The 20,248-nt window shown below is 32.9% G+C and overlaps 1 protein-coding gene across 3 annotated transcripts in view; it reads right to left on the reverse strand.

Annotated features, from left to right (window-relative positions):
* SDK1 (sidekick cell adhesion molecule 1) overlaps positions 1-20,248 on the reverse strand; it is a 1,196,729-nt gene that overhangs the window by 686,147 nt on the left and 490,334 nt on the right. The window lies entirely within an intron of this gene.

Consider the following 20,248-nt stretch of genomic DNA (forward strand, 5'->3'; position numbering starts at 1 on the left):
AGTACTGGTAATGATGGCAATGAGACATTATTAAAAAAAGGTTCCCAAAGTATATTTGGGAACATAAATATGTCAGCTTTGAGGAATGGAGCAGGAGGAGCAGATAGCTCCAGAAGTATTTAATAGGACAGTTAGCTATTCTAAGTCTTGTTTTCCTCCATTTCATGCTTTCTTACAGATGTCAAAAGTTTGACATTAACTATAAAACAGACCACAATGAAAAGAAGGTAAGCATAAGTCTCTGTGATTACAAGTAGTCTTTCTCTAAGGCTTTGCCAACTCTAGTTCAAGGATATTTCCTCCAAAACACTAAAACCTCTTGTTATCCCTTCCACCCATATATCTGTCTGTGCTTAATAAAGCCCCTCAATTTAAACACAAACTTTTCAAAGTCATAGGAAGAGAAGTAAAGTTAGTTAACAATGGTTAAAAGTAACAAAATCCAAGTCATTAAAAGTGTGTTTATCATATACAAACACCAAATAAAAATTATGAAAGGTGGAATCCCCTCCAAACTTTTAACTTGTTATTTGAACTGTTTCATTTTCCATATGATCCAAATGAGAAAATAATAAATTTGTAAAATAATCTTCCCTGAAGTGACTCCTCATTATTTAATAAAGGGTCCCATTTATATCCAACTCTCTTTTTTCCCAACCTAAGATTTGCATTCATTATATTTATCAAAATCCATTTCTTATTACTATCAAAAGGGCAAAGACAGCAGAAGAGGTATATGTACTAGGTAATCCTACTAATGTCCTTACACCAGGGCTGGAAATGTTATTTCCAAAGTGGAAGTAGGGGAAAAAACAAGGAAGATATACAACCAAGAATGTTAACAGAGTTTGTATTGGGCACCTAAGTGGTAATGTGGCTAGAGTTCTGGGTCTAATATCAGGAAGGTCTGAGTTCCAATACAGACTCAGACACTTACTACCTATGTGTTCCTGCCCAAGCCACTAAATCTTGGATTGCCTCTATTTCCTCATGTGTAAAATAGGGATAATAATCTACTTCTCAGGGTTGTTGTAAGGATCAAATGAGATAATAATTGTAAAAGGATTAGCAAAATGCCTGGTACATTTTAAGAACTATACAAATTTTAGTTGTCATCTTTGTTGTCATTGTCATCATCGTTATCATCATCGTTATCATCATTTTCTCCAAGCCAAGACAGGGGGGAAAAATTCACAATGTTCTTAAAAGATCCAGCTCCAGTATGTAACACATTTTTATAGAAAAACCTCATCAGTTCAATGGATAGGAGTCCTGGGCCCATCCATATATGGACCATACATGCATCAATAAACATAGCTCAAGGATCAGGTAAGTTCCAGAAAACTCAGGGAGCAAGTATTTTTATTGGGAGTAGTAGCATACAGCTTAGTTCTGTTTCTCTGGTTTCCCATCTTCAATGTTACAGGCAGAAAGTTGTCAATTAGATAAGAAAACAAAACAGAACTTTTGTGCTTAACTTTGAAAAGACCAGATTTAGAAAGGGGAACTTTGCAGAAAAGAGGCAGGTCAGAAGGAATGTAGGAAGAGGGGAAATGTCTAATAGCATGGAAAACAGGAAGATGCAGAAAGAATACAACACAAATGCTTAATGAAAATACTTTCTTCCCTTTTGTTTGAAATCAGAATAATATTTGCCTATCTTTAAACTTTCTCCAGGATTCTTCAAAGATTTATCTCACTTGGAACTGGTAATCTGAATTAATCAAAGTCAGTTGGGTTTTCTCTTATTTTCCTATTTCTTTATTTCTATCCCCATTAGCCATTGTTGTTCAGTCTTTTGAAGATCATTCTCACTGACACAGAAGTAAAAGTAAATTAATATTTAGTTTCAAAATGGCACTCACAGGCAGTGCTTCCTTTAGCTTTTGAAGAATGATATCATTAAGACAGGACAAGATATTGTTATTTATTCTATTTTTGATAGAAAGGAAGCTTTCTCAAGACAGTGGATAATATATGTTACTTATCACTACTATATTATTTCTTTATATCATTGAATTTCTCAACTATTTCCTCTTTTTATCTAGGTACAATAGTATAAATGACAATAAAACAATTTCTTCTGTTCTACCTACATTGATTGTTTCCCAAATCTTCTTTTCCATAATAGTTAACATTTATATAGCATGTTAAGTTTTGCAGAGTGCTTTACCTATATTAGCTCATTTAATTCACTTCAGAGGGTTACTGAAAGGATCAAATGAGATAACATACATAAAGTACTTTTTACATCTTAAAGTGTCATATAAATGCTGGTTGCTATTGATATTATCTCTTGTATAAACTCCCTTTCTTACCTGTGATACTGCCACTATTAAGATATAGATCATCCTCACCTTATATCTGAACTATTAGGATAGCCTGCCCGTGGCTACCTCAAGTTTCTCACCACTCCGAAGCAAGGTTGCCCACTATCACCATTATTATTCAATATTGTATTAGAAACACTAGCCTCAGCAATAAGAGTCGAGAAAGAGATTAAAGGAATTAGAGGAGGCAATGAGGAAACCAAACTATCACTCTTTGCAGATGATATGATGCTATACTTAGAGAACCCCAGAGATTCTACTAAAAGCTATTAGAAATAATTCATAACTTTAGCAAAGTTGCAGGTTATAAAATAAATCCCCATAAATCCTCAGCATTTTTATACATCACCAACAAAATCCAACAGCAAGAGATACAAAGAGAAATTCCATTCAAAATAACTGTTGACAGAATAAAATATTTGGGAATCTATCTACCAAAAGAAAGTCAGGAATTATATGAGCAAAATTACAAAAAACTTTCCACACAAATAAAGTCAGATTTAAATAATTGGAAAAATATTATTTTTTTTCTGAGGCTGAGCGAATATAATAAAGATGACAATACTCCCTAAACTAATCTATTTATTTAGTGCTATACCAATCAGACTTCCAAGAAAATATTTTAATGATCTAGAAAAAATAACAATAAAATTCATATGGAATAATAAAAGGTCTAGAATCTCAAGGGAATTAATGAAAAAAAAATCAAATGAAGATGGCCTAGCTGTACCTGATCTAAAACTATGTTATAAAGCAGCACTCACCAAAACCATTTGGTATTGGCTAAGAAATAGATTAGTTGCTCCATGGAATAGGTTAGGTTCACAAGACAGAATAGTCAACTATAGCAATCTAGTGTTTGAGAAACCTAAAGATCCTAACTTTTGGGATAAGAATTCATTATTTGACAAAAACTGTGGGATAACTGGAAATTAGTATGGCAGAAATTAGGCATGGACCCACACTTAACGCCATATACCAAGATAAGATCAAAATGGATCCATGATTTAGGCATAAAGTATGAGATTATAAATAAATTAGAGGAACATAGGATAGTTTATCTCTCAGACTTGTGGAGGAGGAAGAAATTTGTGACCAAAGATGAACTAGAGACAATTACTGATCACAAAATAGAAAATTTTGATTATATTAAATTAAAAAGCCTTTGTACAAACAAAACTAATGCAAACAAGATTAGAAGGGAAGCAACAAACTGAAAAAAACATCTTCACAGTTAAAGGTTCTGATAAAGGCCTCATTTCCAAAATATATAGAAAACTGACTCTAATTTTTAAGAAATCAAGCCATACTCCAATTGATAAATGGTCAAAGGATATGAACAGACAATTTTCAGATGATGAAATTGAAACTATTACTCATATGAAAGAGTATTCCAAATCACTATTGATCAGAGAAATGCAAATTAAGACAACTCTGAGATACCACTACATACCTGTCAGATTGGCTAAGATGACAAGAAAAAATAATGATGAATGTTGGAGGGGATACGGGAAAACTGGGACACTGATACATTGTTGGTGGAGTTGTGAACGAATCCAACCATTCTGGAGAGCAAATTGGAATTATGCCCCAAAAGTTATCAAATTGTGCATACCCTTTGATCCAGCAGTGCTACCACTGGGCTTATACCCCAAAGAGATACCAAAGAAGGGAAAGGAACCTGTATGTGCCAAAATATTTGTGGCAGCCCTGTTTGTAGTGGCTAGAAGCTGGAAAATGAATGGATGCCTATCAATTGGATAATGGTTGGGTAAATTGTGGTATATGAATGTTATGGAATATTATTGTTCTGTAAGAAATGACCAGCAGGATGAATACAGAGAGGCTTGGAGAGACTTACATGAACTGATGCTAAGTGAAATGAGCAGAACCGGGAGATCATTATATACTTCAACAATGATACTGTATGAGGATGTATTCTGATGGAAGTAGATTTCTTTGACAAAGAGACCTAACTCAGGTTCAATTGATCAATAATGGACAGAAGCAGCTACACCCAAAGAAAGAACACTGGGAAATAAATGTAAACTGTTTGCATTTTTGCTTTTCTTCCTGGATTATTTCTATCTTCTGAATCCAATTCTCCTTGTGCAACAAGAGAACTGTTTGCTTCTGCACACATATATTGTATCTAGCATATACTGCGACATATTTAACATATATAGGACTGCTTGCCATCTAGGGGAGGGGGTGCAGGGAGAGAGGGGAAAAATTGGAACAGACGTGAGTGCAAGGGATAATGTAAAAAATTATCCTCTGTCAATAAAAAAGTTATTATAATAAAAAAATAAATAAAATGTAGTGTAATCTTGAATAGAAAAGAAAAGTTTCTCACCACTCCAATCCATATTCCCCTCAATTGTAAAACAAACTTTTCTATTTGTTTCTATTGATCTTACATATTTATATTGAGTTTTGTTTTTCTTATATTCTCAATGTGGGGATGAGGAGAGGAAAAAGGAAACTCTTTTAACAGAAAGATTAACAGAAAATATTTATTAAAAATAAATAAACTACTGCTGGCATTTTAAAAAATCCCTTATCTTCCTAAAGCACAGGTCTGGTCATTTCATCCCTGGCTACTTCAATGTACTCCAGTGTCTTTCTACTTCCTCTAGAATCAAATATAAAACTCTCTGGCTTTTATTAAAATCCTTTATAACTGGCTTCTTACTATCTCTCCAGTCTCTTTACACAGAATTTAGCTTCTAGTCTCTCTACCCTCTCATCTCCAACCCCCAACAAAATTTTTGATTCAGTGACATTGGTCTCTGCTGGTCTTGAACAAGACACTCATTTATGGACCTTAGGTATTTTCACTGGTTGCCTTCCATGCCTAGAATTCTTTTTCTCCTCATCTCCATATCCTGAACCCCGCTATCTTGGTTTCCTTCAAGTACCAGCTAAACTCTGACCTCCTATAAGAAGTCTTTCCCAATACCTCTTAATTTTTCCCCAATATCCCCTAATGCTAATGTCATTCCCTGTTGATTATCTCCAAATTTTTTTGTGTGCACATCCTGATTGAATGTTAGATTCATTCTAGATGTAAGTTCCTTGAAAGCAGAGGATGTTGGGGGTTTTTTTCTTTGTATATTTAGCTTTTAGCACAATGTTTAGAACACAGTAAGTGCTTCAGAAATGTTTGTTGACAACATCATCACCATCATCATCATCAACATCCTTATTACATGTATTACATTTAAACAATAAAAGACAATAAAAAGTATTTGAGAAAAATATGCTGTCATATGTGTACCCCCACCTTACTACATTTAATATAAACTGTTCCTTTTCATTTTTAGTTTTTCAATTTTCCCAATTCAACCAAAAATATCTATTTAATGGCATTGTATCGGGTACTGTGTTTTTAAAGATAAAAATGAAATAAACTGCCCTCCATAAAGTTTAAAATTTATTGGGCAATGCAACAAGTACACACTATATCCATATAGAGTTAAACTCATTGAGAGACCTAAATGTTAACTATAATTTAGTAATATACAAAAATATGTAAAACTATGAACACATATTTCAATACATATTTGAAAGTAGTCGTTTTCTCAGTTTTAATTATGAGACTCTTTTCAAAAGTGTCATCATAGTCAAGGTTCATTTTTTTTTCTATTATATATCTAATAAATCAGTAACATTGTATCCAAGACATTTAAAATTTATTTAAGTTAATTTTGAGTGCGTTACATGAAGGCCAGGCACAAGTGAGTATCAGAGATAAGCCAGCACCAGGTTGGCAACTAACTCCTTATGCTCCAACTTTAATTAACAGAAGCACTGATTCACATTTATTTATTTCCATGAACAAAATACTTAATATATATCAATATATGCACAATGATTTTCTTTACATACATATATATAAAATAAGGGAAAATTTTGTAAGTTATAAATAAATAATATAATGGGGCTTCATTTAAAGTACTTTCATTAATTCAGATTTTCTTCTAAAAAGACTAGATTTTCTAAAGAATTAAGAAAAATTAATATGGGTCTTTATAATGGAAAAATTAAATCATTTACTCAGGAGTTTACACAAGAAAAGAAATGTTTCAAGACATTTAATAAAAACTAGTACTAACATATTCTTTTTTGTGGATAATTCTCAATAACCTAATGTAGGTAATTTAAAAAAATGCACATTGAACTATAAGCTCTATTTATAAAAATAAATGAAGCACACTAAATATGTGGCCTAAGGTAATAATTTACTACTCATATATAATAATTTATCTTTTGTCTCATAATGAATAAGTCTGGACTGCTGAAGGAAAGCTTCATGTTCTAGAAGGAACATGTAAAGACACATTTTCATTCACAGCTTACAGTTGGTCATAATAAAGATTAAAGAAGTTAAATTATCTTAACTGAAACATGAACTTGATCAGGCATGTTTATTTGATAGTGACTTTTCTAATTATAGACCTTTTGCCCAAATTACATTGATAAAGCAACAATGGGTAAAATCTAAGTTCTCCTAGATATTTGATTTTTGATGTCCTTGTAAAAAAAGGAAGTATAAATATCTTCATTAGCAAGAGGAATTCTGACAGATTTATACACATACATATGCACATGTTTGTGTAGTTGTATGTATGTATTATGTAAACTAAGGGTAAAAAGCATTAAAATGTACTATAATGTCATAGAAAAAATCAACAGTTTGGGAATCTTATGACCAGAATTTGAATTTCAACTCTGCTACTTATTGTGCAAATTACTTAACAACTATGTGCCTCAGGAAAAAGAAGAAATTGAAGTAAAATCTTTCTAAACTTAAAATCCTATGAAAAAAGTGATTTCACGCCTCCAATATGCCTCCAGTTTTAGTTACCCTTTGATGATACAAAGAGATATGGAAGGATTGTGCATCAAACTAGAATAATGGTTTGTATTTGAATAGTCTGACTAAGCATCAAATAACCAAGTTCAAGTTTAAGTAGCTGTGGGTATAAAGAAGTATGTAAGAAGAAACCTTATGAATAGCTCATAATGGTTATAATATAATGGTAGGTTATGACTTATATTGTAGCAAATTGTGTGTGTTTCTAAGTGTGTCTGTGTGTGTGTGTGTGTGTATGAGTATTTTAATGTCAGTGTAGATTCATTCACTCATATTGCGCCACCCAAAGGTCAAGCAAATTTCCTCATTTATCAGATATTCAAATTATGCTTGTTTTCATCCTTTCATCTAGTTCTCCTGTAATGACAATATCTGATCTAATTTAAATTATCATTTTTATATATTGTATATTATATGTTTATATATATGATATGTCATAAATATTACATTTACTTACTATAATTACCTATCCAATATATTTTAAGCATCTGGGTAATATAGTAGATTCAAGGATTTATAAAACATTAGAAGAAACCTCTAAACCTAATCATTTTTCAGATGAAGAAAGTGAGGTTCAAATAAATGATTTGTCCAAGGCTACAAAATTCATAAGTGATGGAGCCAAGAGTCATTTGAGTTTTCTTACTCTCAATTCTGTGATCTTTCCACTAAAGATAATTTGACTAAGAATCAAGAGATCTGTATTCTAAGGCAGGAATTATTATTCATTTGTAATAAGAGGATTCAGTTCAACAAAAGACATTACCATTAAGCAAAGATGAAAATTGGCAAAAATTATTCTGAAGTTACTAATAGTCTATTAGCTGCTGAACTCATGGACTTTTCTGAATGCTTATTTTCCCTGACATCTCTGCAGATTTTAATGTTGTTGTTCCCTCCTCTTTTCTTTCTATTTTCGGGACACCATTCTCTCCTTGTTTTCCTATGTGACCTCGTCCCTGTCTTCTTTGTCTCCCTTTCACATCTCCTGAGTATTGGTATTCCTCAGTCCTCTTCTTCTCCCTCTAGACTTCTCAACAATTCCATGGATGTAATTGCCATGTCGATGCTGAAGATTCTCATAGCTACCTGTCCTGCGCCAACGTCTCTGCAGACCTCCCATCTTGCATCTCCAATTGCCTTTAAGATATTTTGAAGTGGATATCCAATGGACATCTTAAATTCAACATATCCAAAACTGAATTCATCTTTCCCCATAAATGATACACACATACGCCATCCCCACCTTCCCTAGTACTGCAGAGAGCAACATCATTTGCCTAGTCTCTCAGGCCCATAGCATAGGAACTACTCTAGACTTCACTATCTCTCACCTTCCTTTTTCCAACACATTTCCAAGGACTGTCCACTTCACCTTTGCAACATCTCTAACAGATACCCCCTTCCTTCCTCTGCGAGTGTTACCACTCTGGTGCACGCCTAGACTCTTGCAATGGCCTGCTAATGGGTCTGCCTTCCTCAAATCCCTTTCCACTTCCCTCACTGTCATCAGTGAGAGGAATATTCTCCCTCTTCAACTTAGCCAATTGACTTTTCTGGCTTCTGTAAGGACTCATCTAAAATCCTATCATTTACTGAAAGCCTTTCCCAACTGTCTTAATTCTACTGCTTCCCCCTCCTAATTATGTCCTGATTATCCTGTATATAGCTTGTTTATATATATATATATATATATATATATATATATATATATATATGTGTGTGTGTGTGTGTGTGTGTGTGTGTGTGTATATATATATATATATATATATATCTGTTTGTATTTTAATCTCCTCATTGGATTGTAAGCTCCTTGAAATCAGGGACTATAGTTTATCTCTTTTTGTATCCCTGAAGCTTAGAATAGTTTGTGACTCATAATAGGTATTTAATAAATATTTATTTATTCACTATTCATTATGAAAAAAAATTATCATATAATAATGAAAATTTTAACAGGTTCACAAATAAATATGAAATGAGGTTGAATGTAATAAGGGAGAATAGGATTCTAAAGATGTAGGAAATCAAAAAAGGAAAGATTTAGACAAAGTCCTCTGAGAGAATTAGAGGTCATTTTTAACTGGAAGGAAAGGAGAAGGTTTCATGAAGGAGATGGTACTTGATCAGGATCTTAAAAGTAAATATCATTTCAATAGATAAAGATATTGGACAGGATACATACCTAAGAGATCTTACATATGGTTTATTTCTCTAATTCTAAAAAAAACCAAACAAACACTGAGGCCCAGAAAAGTTAAATAATTCTTCTCCTAAAGTCAAATGAACAAAGCTGGGATTTAAATTCAGTTCTGCTTCTGAATCACTTTTTCCACTATGTCAAATGGAGGAAAGTAAAAAAGAAGCAATGTTATAGAAAATTCAAAGCAGAAAAAAAAGGTTATTTATATCTGTGAATGTGTATATACATATATATATATATGCATGTGTATACATATACATATACACACATAAAATTTAGATATACTTATGTACATGTATGTATATATGTGTATAAAACTATACATATCTGAATATACAGACACATATAAAATATATTTTTTTGCATTAGGAAGACAGCCTTTCCATTTATATTGGGCTACTGTTAAGATTGGCTTGCATTTTTGGAGTAACAAATGAAGGAAGAGAGGATGGAAGCCAGTCAGTCAACTAAAAATTAACAAAGAATAATCCACAATTCATATAATTTGCTGAAAGATGCTAAAGAGTTGACAGTGAATCTTTGTATATTCATAAATAAATATAGCCCCTGATATAGTATCTATGTGGAGAGCATTATAGAGAAGGATGAAACATTGATATTCACTCAATAAACATTTATTAACTACCAGACACTATGCCAAACTCTGGGGATACAAAGGTAAAAGACAGCCCTCTAAAGGAACTCACAGTCTTATAGACTACAAGTAAAAACTATCTACAGAAAAGCTATATTAGAAAATAAATTTGAAATAATCAAGAAAGGAAAGGCACTGGAATTAAAGAGGACAGGGAAAGTAGAATTTTAACTGGGACTTGAGAGAAATAAAAGAAGCCAGGAGACAGAGATGAGGAGAGAGAGTATTTCAAACTAGGGGAAGCTAGTGAAAATAACCAAAATAAGGAGATAAGTAAAAAAAGTTACTGAAAGTTAGCTTTGTGTGCTGAATTAAGTGATATGGAGGACAGCTGGTATAAAGAATACTGAAGTGCCTAAGTTGGATCCCTACCCTCATGGAGTTTATAATCCAGTGTGTGTTCTTTAAAAAAAAAATGCCTCTTGCTCATAATGGTTGAAATTTCAAAGTGTAATGTCAGTATGAATTTAGGTGCTAAATAAAAGAAAGGCTTTATTCATCTAATACATTACAGTCTTGGCAACCTCCAAATTTATTGTTCATTAAAACTGTATGTTAATTATCCCAGTTTTAATTAAAGTATTATGTAAAGTGGTGAAATGCAATTATGTGCAACTGACTTAAGATGTATAATAGGCTAATATTTGTAAAGAAATGCTTTATTGTCAGTAGATCTATCCATGTAAAATAAAGTGGTATTTTGTTTTCAAATGAAAAATCAGTATGTAGAATATTAAACTCCTGTCATTAAAGTTAAATACTACATTGCCAACTCAAATGGAACCAAGTAATTCTAAGATGCTTTCCTTCAAGTGATTCAATTTGTGTGGGGATTGTTACATCTTTTGTCTGCTCCCCTCATCCCATAACACCTACTATAATGCTGGACAAATTATATTTATCAAATACATAATAAAAGATGTGATAGTTAACAATAAAAGATAGAATATTATTCATTAAAAGAAACAATACAAATATGTGAGTGATGCTTATTCTTTGCTATTAATTGTCTCAGTATTCATCAGCTAAAAATTCTGTAATAGTCAGTGCTGGACAATATGAAGGTATATACAACTCCAGCAAGTATTCTTCTCAAATATTTGCTATAACATTCCTATATAAGGAGTGATAGCACATAGGAGATGTTTGTTGGTATTTGTCATCTACATTTGTGAAACTCATTTGCCTAAGGAAAATCTCCATTAGTTCTGTTTCTTCTGTTTTCTTTTCTGCTGTCTGTGTTGCAAATGAGGGGAAAAAAAGATTTTCTACTTGCTAGAAAATACAAAAAAGACAGAGTAAAGAGCTCTCCCGGGAATTCAAGAGAATTCTAATTAAAAAACTACAAAGGCTCACTGGTGGCAGTAACATATCCCTTGGCTTTATCCATTCCCCAGTTCGGGCCACCCGAGTCAAAAGATGACCAAACAACAGCCCCCATCATTCATATCCTTCATAGATTTATAATAACCAATACTAAAAAAATTTTAATATATATATTTGTCCTGAGAATATAATCAATTAACTGCAAACCCACATAAAGACATAATCTACATTTTAAATTAACAAAAACAAATCAAAAACATTTTTACTAGTTTATCGAAAGATTTTAAAGATTTTAGGATCCTAAACATCACTAAAATCCTATTACAATGGCTTGAATAAGAATGCTATCAGGATAACATTGCACACCTGTGTTCAAATCCTAACTGGGAAACAATATCAATAAGGCCAAAGGCAAGCCATTTAAACTCTATATGTTCTAGTTACTTTATATTTTTTTAAAAAAGGAACTAAACTATATGATAGTTTCTTGAAATCCTAGACAATCTTAGTACCTTATTTCATCCTATCTATGCTAATATAATAAAAGTTTTGGTAAGTCTATCACACTGGAAATATTTTGTTTCTATTATCATTTCAGGAAAAAAACTGTACTTGGAAAAGCAACCTATCTAAATTAAGAGAAGTTCATCACTAGAACATTACATACTTTGGCCAGGGTAACCATTTATTAAAGCAAAAAAAAGGTTGCAATCTTCACTGGTGAAAAGGATAACTATACTGATGAAATTACTTATCATTCTAAGTCTTACAGTAAAAGCTCAGAGGTAAGTCCAAGTCAATAAAATGACAATATTATCTAAATGAATTAACTTATTCAGTGTCATACTAAGCAAACTACCAAAGGATTATTTTATAGAGCTAGAAAAATAATAACAAAATTCTTCTGAAAGAACAAAGGTCAAAAATATTAAGGAGCAGATTGAGTGTACAATTTATGGAAGCAAATGAGCATAATCTAGTTAGCATTTGATAAACTCAAAGATCCCAGCTATTGGGGCAAGAACTTAATATTTAACAAAAACTCTTGATAAGACTGGAAAGCAATCTGACAGAAACTAGACATAGACTGCTAACTCATACCATATAACATAAGTTCAAAATGGGTGCAAGATTTAGACATAAAAGGTAATATTATAAATTAATGGACAATGAGAAAAATTGCTTGCTAGATTTATGAAAAGAAGAAGAGTTCATTACTAAACAAGAGACAGGTGTGTGAGAGTTAAAACAGAAAACTTTGATTACATAAAATTTAAAAAGTTTTGTACAAATAAAACCAATGCAGCTTAATTGAAAAGAAAAGCAGGAAATGGGAGGAGAGGTCTTTTAAAGTGTCTTTGATAATTGATTTAAACTGAGATCTTTTGGGGGGAAATGATGTAAATTGTGTCCCCTTTAACATCCGAGGGGGGCCCTAAAACTGTATCCCCCTTTTGAGGGGAAGGGTGTTCCTGAGCTTCAAACAGCTTTCCTAGACAATACCCTTTACAAGTTAAGTGGTCTCATTTAATTGGAGTTCTTGGCCAGGGCCATAATCACCACCCTTTATTGAATTGGAGATTAGTGCCTTGAACTGCTCCCAACTCATGTGCCTGGGAAAACCCCCCAAAAAGTCTCAGAAGGCTAAATAAAAGGCAACCCTAAACCCTGAATCTTTGCAGAAGCCCTAACAGGATCTTGCCCACTAAGAAAGCTGTCTTCCTAGCAAGCTGTCTGCTTGATGTAAATAAATCCCATTCTTTGCCACAAATCTCATGCCTATCTTCATTGGGATTTGAAATTTTTTTCACAAAGCCTGCCACCAGCCAAGGGGATCCCATTGCTGTTAGGGAATCTCTTACCCTCAATTCTCGCACCTCATCTTTATGATATTATTTCTCAAATATATAAAAAATGAGTTAAATTTCTAAGAATAAAAGTCATTTCCTCAATTGATAAATGATTAAAGGATATGGACAGGCTGTTTTCAGAGAATGAAATCAAAGATAACAATAATCATATGAAAAAAAGTTCTAGTTCACCAAACAAATACAATATAAAATAACTCTGATGTAACATTTTACACCCATCAGATTGGCTAAGGTAACAGAAAAGGAAAAGGACATACGTAGGGAAGGACATGGGAAAATAAGCATACTTATACTCTTTATAGAGCTGTGAATTCATTTAATCATTCTACATAATAGTTTGGAACACTATTCAAAAAGCTATGAAACTGTGCGTCCCCTTTGACTCAATAATACTGCTACTGTCTATACCCCAAGAAGAGTAAAGTAAAAAGGAAAAGGTCCATATGAAGAAAAAAACCATTTATAGCATCTCTTTGTGGTGACAAAGAATTGGAAACTGAGAAGATGACATGATTGCAAATGACTGAACAAATTATGGTGTATGAATATGATGGAATTATTATTATGCTATAAGAAATAATGTAGAAGGTAGCTTCAGGAAAATCTGAGAAAATTTATATGAACTGATTCAAAATGAAGTGAGTAGAACTAGGAGATCAATTGACAAAATAACAGCCATATTATAAAGATAATCAATTGTGAAAGACTTAGTAATTCTGATCAACACAATGACTCATTGCATTTTCAAAGGACTAATCATGAGAAATTATATCCACCTTTATAAAGAGAACTGGTGACCTCAAATTGAAAGTAAAGCATATTTCTCTCTTTTTTTTTCTTTCTTTTCTTTTTTAAAAAAATAGCCAATGCATACATTTGCTTTGCATGACTGTGTGTTCACAAAAGGCTTTGTATTTCTTGGCTTCTCAGGAGGGGTAGAAATAGAAAGGGAGAGAATCTGGAACTGAAAATAAAATAAAATTGAATTTAAAAAATTAAGTATATGAACAAGGCCTCAAGTAAGTGAAAAAGCATATTATGGTAGGTTCAAGAAATTTACAATTGAGCAGAAGCATAATCTCTAGCTTTCTAATTTAAATCCTACCTATTAGCATTCCCTCTATATAAATAAATACAAACATTATATAGATATCTACATATAGATTAAAGATTATCTGAAAAAGAAACCTGATCAGTCTGTTTTAAACTATCAGTTCCAAAATAATGGCCTACAAAAGGACAAGTGGTCCTTGATTAATTTTCTTTGATAGGATTTGGGTAATGAACACAGTAACATGAAGTCACTTCCTTGATTACTAGAAATGAGAAATCCTTAACTTTAAAGTAGGATTGAAAATTATTTTAGGAAAACTATTACACCAGGCTGTAACTATTGTTCAATTTGATAAAGCAAAATGCTAACTGAACTTTACCTTGAGTTATATAACTATTTTATTTCATTGTGGAATTTTGTCTTATTTCTGGAAATACAATAACTCATTATGAAATGGATTATCGAAGAGTATTTCAGAGTCATAGGGGAGCTCTGTCAATTTCTGTTCCTCTTAGCAGAAATACTTAGGTCTTGAAGAATCAAAATCAATAAAGATTATTTCCAGCAGACTTGTACCCCAAAATATATAATTTAATTTTTTAAAATTCAGAGCTAGAAAGTGGCTTTCAAATGTATATAATGAAGCTCCAAATCCATAACTCCTGGCTCTTGCTACAATGCTCTTCTCATGACACAATAACTCTTTAAAGTTTTTTTTTTTAAAGCATTGATAATTTCCCACATAAACATTCCCACATTTACAATAAGGTATAATTCAAAAATTGCACTATAATCATCATTATCATCATCTTCAATTTATATATGGAACCTTACCATCTACAAAATGCTTTATGTACATTACCTTATTTGACCCTTCCAACAACTCTATAAGATGGGTAGTTATTACTTCCATTTTAAAGATGAAAAAGCAGAATCAGGGAAGTTAAGTGACTAGACCAAAATCAGTCATATAAAGATGGGCAATCAACTCTGAAAATAAATCTAAGCTTCTCCCTGAAGGAGATGGAATGAGATCTCTCAGACAGTCATGAATATTGAGTAAGTCTTCACCCCAAATTTGGTGTAGCCTGAACCAGTACCCATTAGGACATACTTACCTCCCTTTCCTGATATTTTTCTATGAAATCATTTGTGTGCTACCTCAACCTAAACCAAAAATGGGCAGCTATACTTTTATTGACCAAAGCTCAATTTCCTGTCTCTGGGATAATTCATGCATTTAGAATATAAGACCCATTTCTTTGACCAATGAGGATAAGGGTCAATGGTGGGAGGGAACTTTTGCATTAAGGACTATTTAATCTCTGTTCTCTCTCTATAAGACACCTCCTCTGCTTCTAGAGAGAATGTATGATGAATCTTCATTTTTTCCCAAGAGATATTTCCAGCTATTTTATTATATGGTGGTCACACACATGTGATATTAGAGGAGTTTTAAATGGGGAGTATCCACTGTTCCATGATGGTGAAACAGTTCATTATAAAAACCTTTTCAGATCTCTCCCATTTGTACATGTTTATTGTCTTTCAAATTAGCATTTCCTTACTTAGTTGTCTCTCATGTAACTTTTTTAAAACTGGCCTTGGTCTACTGCTTCTCACAATCAATAGTACTGCACATAATTCTTCAGCCATGCTATTTTGCAAGAATAAATGAACAAAAAATTTATTAAGTGCTTACTGTACCCAAAATACTACACTAAAAGATAAGGTTCCAAATAGAAAAGTAATATGGTTCTTTCAAGAAGATCACAATCTCAAGTTTACCATTACCTAAAAGATCTAGAAATTTTGATTTTTAGCATCCTTGAAATTGTCTTCTATTCTACCAGTGTCACTGTAGAAACAGAAGGGACCATGTAAAAGTCATGTCCTTAGCACATTTTCTTTGATTGGCTGCCATAGTCAGACACTATATCTATGGGTAATGAACATCTCCATTCCTTATACCAGGGATGGGGAATATATTTCTGCTAAGGGCCATTTGGACATTTGTAAAATATTTCATGGTCCATCCAAAATTATCAATTTATGCAACTCAAGAAAAGGGAGAAATTGTTATACCTAGCTTTCAGCTTATTATCACTTGCAGTTGCCTTAGGAAATGATTTTGCTGACCTTATATGGTCTATGAGCTAAACAGTCCCCATCCTTGCCTTAGGTAAAAGTCTGTGGTAGAAACCATAACTGGAGCCTTTCTAGAATGAAAGAACCTGCAAACGCTTGCATCTATTGATATATAGGAATTCAGGACCAAGGTCATGATTACCAGAGACCAGCTTTGGGGAAAGGAATGGTGATTAAAAGAAATATGGACATTATGATAAAGAAAGGGATGCCAGTTTTGAGGAAGAAATGATGATTTTTTTTTTTTTGCATGCTGACTGTAGGATAAAAATTGTGTATCCATGTAAAATGCATTAGAGGAACCTAATACTATAAGACTCACTTCTGATATAGAATCCAAGGATAAAGCTATAGATTTCATTCTACATAGGAATGAAAGCTAAAGTCCTGAACATACAATAATGGTATTTCCAAAGTACAAAGATGGTTTATCTCTTAGCAAAAAGGATCATTATTTATGCTTGTACATGTATAGTTCACCTCTGAGTCAATATAACAGATTTGCCAACTATGTGAAATCCTTTCTCTGATTGAAGCACACCATGTTAAATCTCTCCTGCTGCTGCTTTTCATTACTCAATAACTATGCTGAACTGCTTTATGGTAGATTTTCAAAATATCTTTATAGACAAAGAATAATGAGCTATTTAGTGCTTATGTATTTGGGCCAGTCCTATTATTAATTATTTCATTTGTTTTTCAAAGTATAGGTCTTTCAAAGGCCAGGAGTATACACTGGGGGTGTAATAAAACTAGATATTTAGAATACTTAATGCTGATTCAGAAAGTGATTTGAGTTTATATTTTTTATTTTCCCCATAACAAGCAATGGATTTATACTGTTTTCCCTATGCTTGTTTAGGCCTTAACTATTCTTACTGTGCTAGGACCTGAGCATGATAAACTACTGATATAATATGATTTTGTGGTCCCCTAATTTTAAGGGGGCTTCTATTTCTGGCATTGATTCTAGATTTTTTTGCCTCAGGAAACTCCTACATCCAATCTGTCTGATTCTGACCACTCCTTATTCAGGTAGCTTCTGGCTTCAGGAAACTCCCACAGATCAAACTCCAGAAAAACAATAGTCTGACTAATAATCTAGTCAATGAGAACCAAATTTCTTCCTACCTATGAATCATAAAATTAGCATATCAATCCTAAAAAGCTGGATAAATATGTCTCCCCTTGTTTTGCTGAATTCCCTTACAATTCAGTCTGCTTTGTAATACTGTTACCACTACTTACAATAAACTTTGCCCTTTAACTAGGAGATGGGTTCAAGCCTGCAAATTCTTTTTAGACACCTTGGACACTAGTCTGAGACCACAAATTTTTGGGATCCCCCTTTCCCAAGGGCAACACTAACCATCCTCTACCTTTCCTTCCCAAATGTCTTACTGAAGGCAGTCAATTGATTCCTATACAGAAAAAGTTTTTTTCTTCCTAGATCCTTCTTGGTGTCATACTTACAAATATTTATGGGATAAACACTTACAAATATTATGGGATAATATTATAAAAGTCTTGAAGAATACTTGGAAAACATCTCACCCAATCTCTTCATTTTACAGATAAAGAAACTTAAGGCCCAAAGAGATTAAGTTCAAGGTCACAAAGGTTTCAAAAAAGCATGATTCAAATTCTAATTCCAAATGAAAGGATCTTTCTATAATATCACACCAAATGCTATATAGAATCACTTATTTTGCTTTCCTCTTTCTCATCCTCTAGAGTTCTACACTGCACTGCACTGATTCCAGCTCAAACTGCTCCCAGCCCCCACCAAGAGCTGCCCATAAAACAAGTTTCCTTCAACCCATCTCTTTGCAGAGGGCCTAACATGCCATGCCAAGGAACCTCTCTCCCCTTGGTATAAGCTGTAACTCTCTGCACACTGAAATGATATTCTCAGTTTGTATGTGATCATGTCCATTCAATACTGAGGGCTAGGCTAGAGAGGAATGGAAACAAGTCACTGAGGCTTAGGTTGAATCTACTGTTGGCCATTCAAAGAAAGTCAGAGTGGTTTGGATTTAAAGGCCTAGTCAAGTAGCTCCATTTAAAACATGATGGACTTTTTAAAAGCCTATTCTTCTTGAGCTATATTTGAAGAAATCAAAAGTGAAGACAGAGGAGAATCTAACATAGAGACCACATTAGAAGGGTTTTTTTGCTTCATATAACTTATTTGAGTTTGTGATTCTGTTGATAAAATCCTTGAAAATCCTGGGGGTCACCTCCTTGTCATGATGATGCATAAGTAGAATATTTATGAAAGCTGTAAGTGAAACCTACACTCTAGACCAGATCTGAGGAACCTTTGGCCCATGGGTGGCAAAGTCATTTGCCAAAGCCACCATGATGATGAGCTGAAAGCTAGGTAAGGCAACCTTCGATGGCTTGAGTTCTATAAAAAGATTCTTTTGGATGATCCATGATGTTACAAATATCCAAAAGACCCTTAACAGAAAAAAGATTCCCTACCTCTGGTCTAGACAAAAGCAAATTGTAAAGATTTTACTATATTTCCATATATATAAAATACTGGGGAAGAGAAATTTCACACTTTCAAAATAAACATGTCATATCAAATTTAGCAACCAATTAAAATTTTCTCTTCAAATTTTTTTAATAGGGAAAATAATTCTTCCCATGATAAATGTCAAATCTTTGAACACATATCACTAGTTAACACTATAACTTTCCAGTATATTTGTGAATAAAACTATCTTCACTCATTCAATGAATCATAATTTTTCAAGGCTAAGCAACTATCAATGTTTGACCTAATGATGCTCTAAGACAATAAAAACTGGTCTTTTATTTGTTTAAGTATTTACTATAATTATAAGTTTAATTGTCTATTATAATTATATACTACATAAAGGTGTATAAGTAAATAACTTTAAATGTAATACAGAAAACATTATTACTAAGGCTAAAACTAGAAACATCCTCAGCAGGCCAAAAATGTGTTAATTGTCAAAAGCAATCAACCCAAGGCAGGAGTCATCATGATTTGGTATAGAAAATATTAGATGAAAGATGTGGAATGAGACATGTATAGTACACAAGGGAAAAGTAGAAGGAGAGGTACATATGATCTCTATATTGGCTTTGAAAATTACTCTTGATAGATTCAACGGAATGTCATACATATGGAAATAAAACAGGGAAAAGGAGCTTTTATTATGATGAATTTTATCTGAATAGAATCTCTCAATGACGTAGATATTTAACTTTTAGCCTGAGCTCATATTGTTTCTTGATTCTTTCAGAAATGTTTATCTGTACTGTAACCTATTTAACATGTATAGGACTGCTTGCCATCTGGGGGAGGAGGTAGAGGGAGGGAGGGGAAAAATCAGAACAGAAGTGAGTGCAAGGGATAATGTTGTAAAACATTACCCTGGCATGGGTTCTGGCAATAAAAAGTAATTAAAAAAAAAGAAGAAGAAGAAGAAGAAGAAAAGAAAATCTTAAAGAAAAAAAAAAGAAATGTTTATCTGTAAACATTGTCTTTAAATGAAACTACAAAATATCTGTATGTGAAGCGCATTCTCAACCTTCTTTTTAGATCTACATGGATGAAGATGAAGCAGGGAGAGGGAATAATTAAGAACACCTTGAAATGCTTAACTGATGACTAATTATTTTGCAATGAATGAGTGAACCACTAATTAGACCAAAAGAAACAAAATTGTCAGGATAGGATAAAAGGATAAAGAGAAATAAGGTAATTACTCTTTTATTGTTAGAGAAAATGGTATAGTTCAAGT

The sequence above is a fragment of the Sarcophilus harrisii genome, chromosome 1, assembly GCF_902635505.1.
Source record: "Sarcophilus harrisii chromosome 1, mSarHar1.11, whole genome shotgun sequence".
Classification (NCBI taxonomy): domain Eukaryota; kingdom Metazoa; phylum Chordata; class Mammalia; order Dasyuromorphia; family Dasyuridae; genus Sarcophilus; species Sarcophilus harrisii.